A 12,353-nucleotide genomic window follows, 5' to 3' on the forward strand; every position below is an offset into this window, starting at 1 on the left:
TCCTTTGTACAATGTCAAGAGAAGTGGCCCCAGATTAGCCCAACAACGGTTGCATTGCATTATCCAACAAGGGCCCATCTTAATATTTTGCTTGTTCAATAAAAGAATTTGATAAAGTCCAGGCCCAACAGCCCCCAAGAGCTTTACTATTATAGAACAAGCTGCAATACTGCATGTTTTAAACATGGATCACTGAATCAGCATCGATAATGATCCAGCAATTTTGAGTGGAGGAGAACACTATTATAATAAATAGTTGAAATATTTTGGAATCACGAAAATTGACAACGCATGTATGTTAAAATTGTTAAGTCTTTTATATTGATTTGTTTTATCGAATATACACGGACTTCCACACCTGTGTGTTTCCAAAAAATAATATAAACAAATAGGATCCTAGTTATTTAATACATTTTAGGAATCGACAATTTTAACAAAAATTCCTATTTTGGTTCCTTAATATTATAATAATAATTAATTCAAATCCTATTCAAATTTTTTAAAGAAGAGAGAGAAAAAGATATGAAAAAGAAAGGTAAAAAAGGAGGGAAGTGAATATTTAATTAAATAAGATAAGAAATGGTTATGCATTCCTCATCTTTACGTAAGCATAAGTGGATCTTAAGTTTTTAGAAATTACTAAGATTAAGTTGAAGTGCCAATTTTAATTCGATTTTTAAAATTTTAGGTAAGGATCCATTATAAGTAAGTTGTTGTTGTTGCTCTTAAGTTTGTTATGGAGTTGGAATGAACAATCGCGTTAAACTGGTATAGGTTTCAATTAGCAATCAGGTTTAGGTGAAATGAATATATATTTAATTTAAATATTTTTACATCATTAATCTTTAGTATTAATTTATTTTAATTTTATATAGTTTTTAAGTTATTGATTTAATTTTATCTTAAATATTTACATATTATTATATACAAAATGAAAAATATATATGATTTATCATATTTGTGTTTCATACCAACAACAAGGTTTAGGGTTTGGGAAGGTGATTTGTACCTGTCTGATCGGTTTAATTTGTCAAGGGATTCGAATCGGGCAAATTGGTCGGATGAGAAGGACTCAATTAATTCAATGAGGGGCGGACGAGAAGGACTTAACTAATCCAATTAGCGAATATTTGCACAGCATAAATAAGTTTTATGTGAACAAAATCATGGGTCAAGATATTGTCTCGCATATTTTTACGTACTTTTATATGTCATTGTATAATATCTTGTACCTATAACACATATATAAGTGCACATACATATATATGTGTGTTATGTAGTACAATATACATTATATACTGGGCACGGTTTTATGCAGTATATATTAGGTACTGTTAACCGATTGATTGATGTTCCATACTCACCTTAATCTAGGTAGGGGTGAGCAGAAATTTTTAAAACCCGCCTAAACCGACCGTTTCAAACCACCCAAATCGAAATTAATGATTTTGTAATGCTTTGGATCGGTTATGATTTTATTTTTGTAAAAATCGAAAAATAATGTTTGGTTTTGATTTATGGTTTTTACCAACTGTTGACGGAGGAATTTGGTATCAACAAAATTTGAGGTTCGTCGTCGGAATCAAAATCTACAATGGTGGTTCTTTGCCTGAAAAGTGAGCGGAGTGTGATGGTTGTGATGAATTGGGGGCTGAGATTGCTTAGGGTTGATGGTGGCTCATTATGCTCTCACTTCCGACCCCTTGCAATTTGCCTACGTATCCCTATTTATAGGGAATCAAGCCAACGTAATTCTTGGGGAACAAGAAACCTAGCGGGTTTAGATCTCTTGTCCCGAGGCCCTGGTGGAAACCTACTGGAAACCTTCTTCTACTAGCTTTAGGAATGTCCACCGATGAGGCCCAACAACAAAGGCCCAAGGCTCGTCCGCGGCTTCGAGACTTCACGGATAAGGCATCTCCCTGGCCAAGGATAACCCTTCGCTACCAGCTATTTCTCTAATTCGTGGACGCAGGTATAGGCGTGGTTCACCCCAAATGTTGGACGCATCCTTGTCCCCCGGATAAGAAGCCCATACCAGATTGCAGGACAAGTGATCCCAAACTTTTGGGTGCAAAGTGCAGGATAATCCAAAGTCTCCCAACGAGGACACCCGTTGACTATAGAAACAGAGCTCCCAAAGCACACACCAGAGTTTACACTACATCCCCAATGAGGACACTCAGTGACTACAGGAGGAGGCCTTCCGTCCAGGCATACCTTTGGAGGTATCTAACCACGGACACCGCTTTCTTGTGGTTGCATTACAGGAAAGAGTTCTTCAATAGAGTACCTGTAGCAAATAGATTAGTAATAATAATCTCCTTCTTCCTTGAATCATCCAAAGAATCCATCCAAGTAACCATGCTGAAATCCCATCCAATCCATCCCTTCTAATTAGGGTGCGCCCTAAGACCTTCCACAGGTGAGGAGCTAACTTAGAGAATTACTCAAATTCCCTTCTTCACGTAAAAATAGGGCGTGCCTCTTTCACTAATGAGGGCGCGCCTTGATTATTTAAAGTGTTTTAGCATTAATCTTCATGTAAGCATAAGGGCGCGTCTTCTCCCTTTATGATAAAAATAAATGCCTTGTCTTTTCCTTAATTATAGGCATCAATATCCCAATTCTGACCAATTGACCCGGTTTTGACCCGAACAAGGTTTATACCAAATTTAGGGCATAACAACTACCACCCAAATTCCATATGCTATTGAAAATGAGATTGGAATTTTCAACCCCCCTAGCAAATTTGAAAATTTTGTATGAGCATCTTCCAATTTGAGGGTATGCCGTTACGAACTTATTCATTCATTTTTCTTCATCCTGCTCTATTTCTTCTTTAAACATTATAGGACCCGCCATGGATGAATGCACGTGTCATGAATCTATACAACAACTTCACACCCCACAACGTAACATATATCACTCTCTACCACATCTTTTTTTTATGGTTTTAAGCATATGTTTGTTTAGAGAGGTTTACCACTTATGCACCACATCTCTAAGCTTACATGAGCTAACTCGGCGTAAGAAACAAGAGAAATCGTACAAAAGTGTGCATTTCACATACCTTGAAAAAACATAATCCATTAAAAAAGATTTGAGAGTTTTCTCTAACTTTTTCATCCTAATACTGGTCTCCCATGGGCGCGCCTTAAACTGAAAGGGTCATCATATGAGGGCGCGCTCTCAGAAAAGTGAGACCATAATAAAAGACTAGCTCTCTGATCTTCAAGTAATACATAATCTTTGATGCAAGGAGAACGTGCCTTGTTGGTAAGAGTGATCCTTCCACCGATGACACAATACCACTCCATATTTGATTTTTTGCTTTTTTCCAAATCATAACCCCAACCACTGATCTCGTCTTTTTCACCCATAGTGTGATTCATTTATTCAAACCAAAGTCAAAACTCTAATGATCTTCTACAATCATCTATTTTTAAAAAGCGCGCCCTTTATAGTGGCGGCGTCTTCCTCAAATAATTAACATCACTGGAGGGTGCGTCCTCTTTACGAGGGGCGTCTTCCTCGACAAATTTAACATTCTTGGAGGGCGCGTCCTCTATGAGAGGAGGGTCTACCTCGACAAAGTTTTCATCCATCGAGGGCGCGTCCTCTTTACGAGGAGCGTGTTGCTCAGAAAGGTGTTCATCCATAAAGGACGCGTCCTTTATATAAGGCACATCTACCTTGACAAGGAAATCCTTCTTGGAGGACGCATCCTCTATAAGAGGAGCGTCCACCTCCATAAGGGGAATCATCCTTGGAGGGCGCGTCCTCTTTAAGAGGAGCATCTACCTTAACAAGGGGAATCATCCTTGAAGGGCGCGTCCTCTTTAAGAGGAGCATCTACCTCGATAAGGGGATTCATCCTTATAGGGCGTGTCCTCTATAAGAGGAGCATCTACCTCGACAAGGGTATTCATCCTTGGATGGCGCGTCCTCTGTACGAGGAGTATCTACCTCGACAAGGTTATTTATCCTTGGAGGATGCGTCCAGATGAGCATCTACCTTGACAAGGGGAATCATCCTTGGAGGGAGCTTCCTTACAGAGGAGCATCTACCTCGACAAGGGAATTCATCCTTGTATGACGCATCCTCTGTAAGAGGAGTATCTACCTCGACAAGGGTATTCATCCTTGGAGGGCACGTCCTCTGTAAGAGGAGAATCTACCTCGACAAAGGTATTCATCCTTGGAGGGAGATTCCATATAAGGGAGCATCTATCTCGACAAGGGTATTCATCCTCGTAGGGCGCGTCCTTTATACGAGGAACATCTACCTCGACAAGGGTATTCATCCATGGAGGGCGCGTTCTCTGTAAGAGAAGAATCTACCTCGACAAGGGTATTCATCCTTGGAGGGCGCATCCTCTCTAAGAGGAGAATCTACCTCAACAATAGGAATCATCCTTGAAGGGAGTGTCATCTGTAAGAGGCGCATCTACCTCGACAAGGGAGCTTCCTTACAGAGGAGCATCTACCTCGACAAGGGTATTCATCATTGGAGGGTGCGTCCTCTGTAAGAGGAGCATCTACCTCGACAAGAGGAATCATCCTTGGAGGGCGCGTCGTCTGTAAGAGGCGCATCTACCTCGACAAGGGTATTCACCTTTGTAGGGAGCTTCCTTACAGAGGAACATATACCTAGAAAAGGGTATTCATCTTTGGAGGGCACATCCTCTGTACGAGGAGCATCTACCTCGACAAGGGGAATCATCCTTGGAGGGCGCGTCCTCTATAAGAGGCGCATCTACCTCGACAAGGGTATTCATCCTTGGAGGGCGCGTACTCTGTACGAGGAGCATCTACCTCGACAAGGGAATTCATTCTTGGAGGGCGCGTCCCTTGTAAGAGGAGCACCTACCTCGACAAGGGGAATCGTCCTTGGAGGGAGCTTCCTTACAGAGGAGCATCTACCTCGACAAGGGTATTCATCCTTGGAGGGCGCGTCCTCTATAAGAGGTGCATCTACCTCGACAAGGGTATTCATCCTTAGAGGGCACGTCCTCTGTAAAAGGAGCATCTACCTCGACAAGGGGAATCATCTTTGGAGGGAGCTTCCTTACGGAGGAGTATCTACCTCGACAAGGGTATTCATCCTTGGAGGGCGCGTCATCTGTAAGAGGCGCATCTACCTCGACAAGGGTATTCATCCTTGGAGGGAGCTTCCTTACAGAGGAGTATTTACCTCGACAAGGGTATTCATCCTTGGAGGGCGCGTCCACTGTACGAGGAGCATCTACCTTGACAAGGGTATTCATCCTTGGAGGGCGCGTCCTTTGTAAGATGAGCATCTACCTCGAAAAGGGTATTCATCGTTGGAGGGCACGTCCTCTGTAAGAGGCGCATCTTTCTTAGAAAGCTTCTATCTTCAATGAAGCTCAAGGGATGCAGAAACTATCTCATGTAGAAACGTCTCTTAGCGAGGTATCTCACGAAGTGGCATCCGGTAAAGGGCATCTCACTCTTAGAGACATTTTCTTGAAGTTGAGCGTTTTCTTAAACATGGGTGTTTTTCTGACCTTGATCATCTCCCTTATTTTTAGGAAAAGCCATCTATCTTACTCGTGTGGAAATATGTAACACCACATAACTAATGAGAGGTGACTCCCCCCCCCCCTCGAGCGTGCACCCTGTCAAAAGTACTTTGTAGCCTCATCTTCCTCATTTGTTTCTAATGCAACTCGCATATTTCCTTTTTTCTAAAGACAACCAGATGACCTTGGTAATCATATCGAAAGAAGAAGCCTTAACATATGAGCCAGATATGCTCAGGGCGCATCCTGAAAACTCACTCAGATTATTGAGGACGTGAGGGCGCGTTCCCTGAAACTAAACTCTCGACATACTAGAAAGATCATTGTACTTCATTCGCTTCTTTCTAAATCATGTCTGTAATATCGAGGGAGATGACATGGGTATTTAAATGAAGGCGCGCCTTAAGAGAGATAGTCTTGGAGAGTTTACTTATAATTATTGAGGATATAATATTACATCCATAGATGGAGGAGCTCATTCATGTCCTGGGGCCTCACCTTGACAGTCAAGGGGCGCATCCTAGGATTCATGGTACCTCTACTCTGATAGCTTTTTTTCTGTTGAAGTGCCAGTATTAATATTCTCATTGTAGTTAGTAAAGTTCACCTCACCACCAATTTTTTTAAGGGCGCGCCTTGAGAAAAAGGCGCATCTTGAAAGACGAGGAATTGGTTCCAGTCGAGTCATTCATCAAGTACTGACTATAACTCATTTGATCATCAAGACATCTTCATTGAAAACTTATAGTCCGTGAAGACTGATTTGCACATGAAGGTGCATTTAGAGTTTCCATGGGTCTTCAGTAAAAACTGATGAATCCCCCATGGTTTTGATGGTGTCATCAATGTCTACCCCAACTAGTAGCCTCTCACCATCTAAATGAAGTGTCTGGGTGGTGAGCAAGGTTTCTTGAACCAAGTCACTTGAGTTAGCTTGCACTTGAGAATTTGGTTCAAGTGATGTAGGTGGGGAAGAAATTTGAGGGATTAGAGAGTGTTGCTCAGATGTGAGTGTTGGCAGCTCCCCCTGAATGGATGAGGGAGCCTTAAAAGATGTTCCCTCACAGTGTGTGTCATCCTTGTTTCTCCTACCATACACTTGAATTGCTTCATGTGCAGGCTGTGCAGACTCTTTACATGGTGCATTGGGGTGAATGCTATTTTCAATAGATACACCCTGTTGAAAGGATGCATCTAGAGTCTGTTTAGTCCCCGGTTTTATAACTGCATCTTGTTGGGAGGTTACAGAGGTGGCTTGAGTGGTCAGCTCTGATTTCTTACTTCTTTTGGATCTCTTGACCAAAGGTGACTCAACTTCAGCTTGATCCTCACCACTCTCAGCTATGATTGCTAAGGTTACCCCATTTCTCTTCTTTTTACTCACCTCATCCTTTTAAGAAGATAAGGTGGTTGGTTGCCTAGTTTCTAAAGGTTTTGAAGGAACAGGCTCAACATTGGTAGGTTTCTGGGGTGTGCCTGTGTTTGTGCTTCCACAGGCTCAGGAACCATTATTGCACTAGGTTGATTTCCACTACTTCTCATGTCTGGCATAGAATAAGGGTAAGTCTTAAATCTTTCAATCATGAAAGGTGTTAACTTAAGACTTACTGGAACTCCTTATTCTTAGTAAGAAGTGATCCAAATAAAATTTTGGATACTTACTTACAATTGCCAATTAGTGTCCCGTTTATACCTTCTAGCATATGTATGTCATTAGCTTTATAATTTAAAGCTGACATAATAAATCTAGGCAGAAAGATCTCCTTACCTCTTGACTCCAATGGCATTGTCAGCCTGGTGCCCAGCTCCTCCAATATGTAGTGTCCTACATTGATCTGTTTGTTGTGAGCCATGGAGTAGACCATCTTCTGGACAACACTGGATATGTTGTCAAATCCTGACTTCCTGCAAGTGAAAGCCCTTATCACTGAGTCAAACAAGAAAGACCACTCTCTCCTCAAGTTCTTCTTGTTCATGCTTGCCAAGTTAATCTTCTCAGAATAGTTGATAAAATCAATGAATTCATAGAGCTCATCCTGAGTTTGCATCCAGAAATACAAGAAAATTGGTCTCCTTGGGGATGAAGGGTACAAGATTATTGGATGCCATTGATATGAGTATGAAGTTTAGTGGGTAAAAGAGATATGTGAGAAAGGAGGAAAAACGAGAGAGAAATCGGTTTTGGATTGAAAGCTAGGTCACTTGAGATCTCGAAAGTTGTAAGTATGTATATATATCGAGATGTCTGGGTATTTATGGTAAAAGCAAATGACTTGTCAAGAACTCAAAAATAGACGTTTGGAATTAGCATATCGAGAAGTCATTTTAAGAAGTGAAAACATATCGAGAAGTCATTTTAAATTACTCTTATAAAGAACTAAAAATTGACTTATCGAGATGTCAAATAAATACCCAGTTTGTCCATAAATGTACTGGATTAATTCCAACTTTTATTTGAACAGATTCAAATTAAAATTAGAATAAATTTCTCAAAAGTATTTTACCAAAATAATTTATTAAATTAAATTATTTCAGTTCTGAGTTATTGATAAGTCAAGAAAATAAACTTGTAGAGAACTCTGTGAATAACACTACTAGAGAACTCTACAATGACTTATCGATAAGTCACTCGAGAAGTCCTAAAAATGACTCGTCGATAAGTCAAATAGACTTATTGAGAACTCAGTTTTCTACATACCTTTGAGTCATTGTAATCCTGTTTTGTGTTAGTTTTACATATTAAAGATGTAAATTAACAACTGAGCGGTTTACTTAGAATTTGAAAAATTCCAAGTTAAATAGAATTGAAAAATAAATATGCAGAGATTTCTGAAATATTTATAATTCATATTTCGGTTAATTTCCAATTAAATCAAATTAATTTTGATTTACTAGAAATTAATCTGCTGCAAAACATTAGTTGAGTTCTTGCCTAAGATGAAGAATTAAGCATCCCAATTTCACCTACAAGTCTAGTGAAAGTTGCTTCATCCAAAGGTTTAGTAAAAAATGTCAGCTAATTGTTTTTCTGTTGGAACAAAAATGAGCTCAATGGTACCATTTGTAGCATTTTCTCTAATAAAATGATACCTTACATCAATGTGCTTTGTTCTAAAATGATTAACTGGATTAACCACTATGGATATATCACTAGTATTGTCACACATGATAGGAATTTTGTGTAATACTAGACCATAATCCATTAGCTGATTTCTAATCCAAAGCACTTGAGCACAATAACTTCCTGCAGCTATGTATTCAGCCTCAGTTGTAGAAGTTGATACAGATTGTTATTTCTTGCTATACCAGGATACAAGTCTTTATCCAAGAAATTGACAGCTTCCACTAATACTCTTTCTGTCAACCCTGCATCCAGCAAAATCTGCATCTGAGTAACCAACAGCTTCAAAATCAGTTCCCTTAGAATACCATAATCCCAAGTTTGGACTCCCCTTTAAGTATCTGAAAATCCACTTTACAACCATCAAATGTGATTCTTTTGGATTGGCTTGAAATCTTGCACATAGACATGTTGCAAACATGATGTCTGGTCTACTTGCAGTTAAGTAAAACAATGATCCAATCATTCCTCTATAGCTTGAAATATCTATACTCTTGCCTTTTCTATTTTCATCCAACTTTATTGTTGTAGACATAGGTGTAGAAGCAGGTGAGCAATCAACGATACCAAACTTTTTCAATAGGTCCTTGACATACTTTGTTTGGCTGAGGAAGATTCCATCACTTCTTTGACTGACTTGTAGTCCAAGAAAGTAACTTAGTTCCCTCATCATACTCATTTCATATTCACTCTGCATAAGCTTAGAAAATCTTTGGCAAAGCTTTTCATTTGTAGAACCAAAGATGATATCATCCACATAGATCTGAACTAGGATCATATCTTCCCCATGTTTCTTGTAGAAGAGAGTCTTATCTATAGTACCTCTAGTAAAACCATGCTTCAGTAGGAAATCTGACAATGTATCATACCAAGCTCTAAGTGCCTGCTTTAGTCCATATAGAGCCTTGAGTAACTTGTACACAAAATTTGGAAATTCTGGATCTTCAAATCCAGGTGGTTGTTGCACATAAACTTCTTCTTCTAGCTAACCATTCAAGAAGGCACTCTTGACATCCATTTGATACACTTTAAAATTTGAGGGTGCAGCAAATGCTAGAAAAATCCTTATTGCTTCAAGTCTTGTAACTGGAGCAAAAGTTTCATCATAATCAATTCCTTCTTCTTGTGAGTAGCCATTTGCAACCAATCTTGTTTTGTTTCTGGTAACTATACCATTTTCATCCATCTTGTTCCTGAACACCCACTTTATTCCAATAATACTTCTATTCTTTGGTACAGGAACTAACTCCCATACTTTATTTCTTTTAAACTGATTAAGCTCCTCTTACATAGCAGATATCCAATCAGGATCCATTAGAGCTTCTTCAGTTTTCTTGGGTTCTATCTGAGACAGAAAGCATGCATGTAGGCACTCATTAGCAGTTGCACTTCTAGTCCTCACACCAGCAGTAGGATCACCAATAATTGCTTCTCTAGTGTGACTTTCATCCCACTTCCTTGTATGAGTATGTTGACTTGTGCCTTCATCATTCTCTTTATTATTGGTATGACTGCTAGATCCTTCTTCTCTTTCTCCCCCTGAGTTCGTGCTATCAAATTCAGGTGTTTGAGATGAGCTTCCATTTCCATGATTTTCCTCTTCAGTAATCTCTTCATTTAACATATATTGTGCATTGACTTCATCTTCACCATTAGAATCACTAATAATGTTGAGGTTTTCAAATGCAAGGGCCTTAACTTCATTTTCATCACGGCATTCTAAGCCTGGACACTTGCCATCATCAAAAGTCACATATGTGCTTTTCATAAACTTCTTTTGATCTATCACATAGACCTTGTAGGCAGTTCTCTCCAATGAATATCCCAGAAAATTGCTTCAAAAACTTTTGAGTCAAATTTTCCCACATACTCAAAGTTATCTTTCAAAATGTAACACTTTCTTCCAAACACATGAAGATGCTTTACAGTAGGCTTTCTCTTAGACATGATTGAGTAAGGTGATTTACCATGTGCCTTGTTAATGAGATATCTGTTCTGAGTGTAACATGCAGTGTTAACAGGCTCTTCCCAGAAACTTGTTGGCAACTTGGGATCTTGCAGCATTGTTCTAGCAGCTTCAACTAATGTTCTGTTATTCCTTTCAACTACTCCATTTTATTGAGGTGTTCTAGTTGCTGAGAATTCTTGAAAAATCCCTTTGTTTTTGCAGAATTCACTCAATCTTGCATTCCTGAATTCTGTTCCATTATCACTTCTCAATCTTTTCACACAATTTTGATCTTCAGCCTATTTTTCTATCTTCTTTATGTGCTCAATTATGATGTGTGGATTTTCATCTTTAGAGTGCATGAACTCTACCCAAGTGTATCTTGAGAAATCATCCACCATCACAAGTGCATATTTGTTTCTTGAAATTGATAAGACATTTACTTGTCCAAACAAGTCCATGTGAATAAGTTGCAATGGTGCACTTATAGAATTTACAGTTTTGACTTGTGACTTGATCTTTTCATTTTTCTTTTCTGACAAGCCTAACAAACTTCAACTTGAGCAGACTCCAGTTTAGGCATATCTCTTACTAACTCCTTTTTGACCAAGGTGTTAGTTGCCTTGAAATTCAAGTGAGACAGTTTCTTATGCCACAACTTGCTTTGTTCTTCTGGTGCCTTGGTATAGAAGCAACAAATTCCATCCTTATATGTTGAGTCCAAGTCTGCAACAAACAAGCTTCCTTTCCTTGCTCCTTTCAGAGCAACTTCACCAGTTTTCTTGCTGATAAAAGTGCATTCTTCTTTGTTGAATAATACTTCAAAGCCTTTGTCTGTAAATTGGCTAACACTGAGAAGATTCACTTCAAGACCAACTACCAGTGCTACATCATCAATGACAACATTTTCAGAAATAATCTTGCCATATCCCATTGTGAATCCTTTGTTGTTGTCTCCAAAGGTCACCAAAGGGTCAGCCTTCTCCTCAAACTGTGATAGCAGGGCCTTATCACCTTTCATATGTCTGGAACACCCATTGTCAATGATCCATATGACTTTCTTCACTTTGCCCTGCACACAATGAGTTTTAAGTGTGTTTACCAACCCAAACAGTGTTGGGTACTTTCTTCTTGTTAACTGATTCAGCAGAAGTAGAATGAGTTGTTTCAGATAAAATAGAATTCAATGATTGTTGTGCATTTTCCCTATCTGATGTAGACCCAATTTTTATTTCTTTTAGATCTACTCTCAGTTTGTGGCTACTCTTCATCACTTTTATGTTGCAAGGGATATAGTCAAACTTGTCACGGAATGAGTAAGGATTATTTGCATCAGCTTCATTGTATTTGCATGCTCCTTCCGCTGGCTTGCTAATAACCTTTTTATAAAGGTGAGTTAGATGATTTACAGAGCCACATTTTTCACACTTCTTTCTTGGAGCGTCTGCAACATAAGAAAAAATATTGCTTTTGTTTATCCCAATTTTCCCATTTCTATTTTTCTTCTTCTTTCTTGTATCTTCAGTCTTGATTTCTTTGACAGGTGTCTTGGAGCTTTGATTATCCCTGAGCTTCTCTTCATCTTTGGAAAATGGAGTTGCTTCTGCATTTTTCTTCTCTTTATCTTCATCAGCAATTTGTTGCTTGATAATCAACTCTTCCTCACTGAAGTTTACTTCACATGCCTTGAACATAGGTGAGACATCCTTTTTCAGCATTGATGAAACATTTTCATTTT

Source organism: Apium graveolens, chromosome 7, assembly GCF_009905375.1.
Source record: "Apium graveolens cultivar Ventura chromosome 7, ASM990537v1, whole genome shotgun sequence".
Classification (NCBI taxonomy): domain Eukaryota; kingdom Viridiplantae; phylum Streptophyta; class Magnoliopsida; order Apiales; family Apiaceae; genus Apium; species Apium graveolens.